General features: G+C 42.0%; 1 non-coding gene across 1 annotated transcript; it reads right to left on the reverse strand.

Annotated features, from left to right (window-relative positions):
• Window positions 1–442: 442 nt before the first annotated feature.
• Window positions 443–548, reverse strand: LOC111750246 (U6 spliceosomal RNA). The gene has a single exon (XR_002785398.1). It is a non-coding gene; the product is annotated as a U6 spliceosomal RNA (small nuclear RNA).
• Between the last annotated feature and the right edge of the window lie 1,591 nt (window positions 549–2,139).

Below are 2,139 nucleotides of genomic sequence, written 5' to 3' on the forward strand. Positions count from 1 at the left end.
ATCCCCACAAGCTGATACAGATGCACCTTCTCTCATACCCCGTGCATTTTGTAACGTCAGGCCCCCTTTTTAGCAATTTTATTTATCTTAACATTTTTGTGTGGAGAACAGAGTGTTCTGTCCCTCTTACCTGTTTTGATAGTACTACAGTCCTGATGGGAAGGGGGTTTTAGAACACAACAACGCATTGACATAATGCTCTTTGAAACAAACAAACAAACAAAAAAAAAAAACCAAACCCAGAGCCGTTGAGTCGATTCCGACTCATAGTGACCCTATAGGACAGAGTAGAACAGCCCCATAGAGTTTCCAAGGAGTGCCTGGCGGATTTGAACTGCCGACGCTTTGGTTAGCAGCCGTAGCACTTAACCACTACACCACCAGGGTTTCCAGTGCTCTGAGAGAAGTCAAAATTTAGCAATTAAAAAGCATTTTTTTTTTTTTTAATATGGAAAGTTTCACTAATTTACATGTCATTCTTGCACAGGAGCCATGTTATCTTCTCTGTATTATTCCAATGTTAGTAAATGTGCTGCCAAAGTGAGCGCGCATTTTTTTTTTTTTTTAACTAAGCTTAATCTTAAGAAGAACTTTAAGAATCTACCAACTACAAGAGTCTGTCCTCTGCAGCCCTCCAGGTTGGAACTAGAAATGAAGAAGAGGTCCATCCTGTGACCTCACAAACAGCAATAAACAAGATGGACCCAGCACCTGGAGACGAAGGCAGAAAGGTACCAAAGACTGAGGGGAACATAAAGGAAGACTCAGAGAAAAAAGGGAGATCTGAGACAGAAGGGACCACTACAGTCCCATCTGCCATTGAATCTCTGTGAATTGAAAGGCAACTCCAAAAGAAAAGTAATGTTTTCTACCATCCATAGACACCACCTATGATCATACTTGACTAAAATTGAATTATTTTAGGTAAGTGATTAAACCCATACACTCTTTCAGATGTTAGTCAACATTGGAGGAATTACATCTGTTTACATTTTTATCCCTTTTCTAGACTGGAAGCTCCATGAGAAAAGAGACTCTTTCAATCTTTGCATGTTGGGTATCTGCACAGGTAGGACTCAGCTTTTAGCCTGCTTTTGAGTAGGACTTTGATGTTTTTAGCCTATATATAAGTTCGGAATGCTTTTCAGCTGCAAGTATCAGAATAACCAGCTATATTGGCTCAAGTAGTAAAAACATTTAATTATCTGACGTAAACAGTCTAGAGGTTGGCAGTCCCAGGGTATGATGGCTCAATAATTGTTAAAGGACCCAGGCTCTTTCTTTCTTCTCTCCCATCCTTGGGTTTTTGAGTCTTCATCTTAGGCTATTGCCTCATGGTTACAAAATAGTTGCCACAGCTCTAGGTATCACATCTTCAGAAAAGTCTATTAAGGAAAGAAGAAAGTAGACTGGGCTGAAAAAGAGGCTTTCCTTTTTATCAGGAAAACTCAAAAAACCAAACCCATTGCTGTTGAGTCGATTCCAACTTTTAGTGACCTTACAGGACAGAGTAGAATTGCCCCATAGGGTTTCCAAGGAGCGCCTGGTGGATTTGAACATCTGATCTTCTGGTTAGCAGCCATACCCTTCAGCCTTTATGCCACCAGAGTTTCTTTTTATCAGGAAGGAAAATCTTTCTCAAACACTCCTTCCTCATCTGGTAAACCTTCTCGTGTACCTCACTGGATACAACTGAGTCACGTGCCCACTCCTAGCTGCAAGATAAGCTAGGAAAACTTACCCAGTGGCTGACTTTTCCAGCCTCTACAGTGAAAAGTAGATGCATTACTGGCAGTACTGCCCTTGGATCCAGCAAATGGGGCTCTAGTCCAGGCTCCATGCCTCAAGAGGCCCTGTGCTTTGAAATGCCTTCCTCACAATTTTTGCCTTACTATACCATGGACTGCCAGAAGAACAAACAGGTCTGTCTTGGAAGTACAGCCAGAGTGCCACTTGGAAGCAAGGATGGTGAGACTCTGTCTCATGTACTTCAGACATGTTATCAGGAGGGACCGGTCCCTGGAGAAGAACATCATGCTTGATAAGGTGGAAGGTCGGCAAAAAAGAGGAAGACCCTTAGTGAGATGGACTGACACAACAGCTGCAATAACAGGCTCAAACATAGCAATGATTTTAAGG

Source organism: Loxodonta africana, chromosome 10 (assembly GCF_030014295.1).
Source record: "Loxodonta africana isolate mLoxAfr1 chromosome 10, mLoxAfr1.hap2, whole genome shotgun sequence".
In the NCBI taxonomy this organism is placed as follows: domain Eukaryota; kingdom Metazoa; phylum Chordata; class Mammalia; order Proboscidea; family Elephantidae; genus Loxodonta; species Loxodonta africana.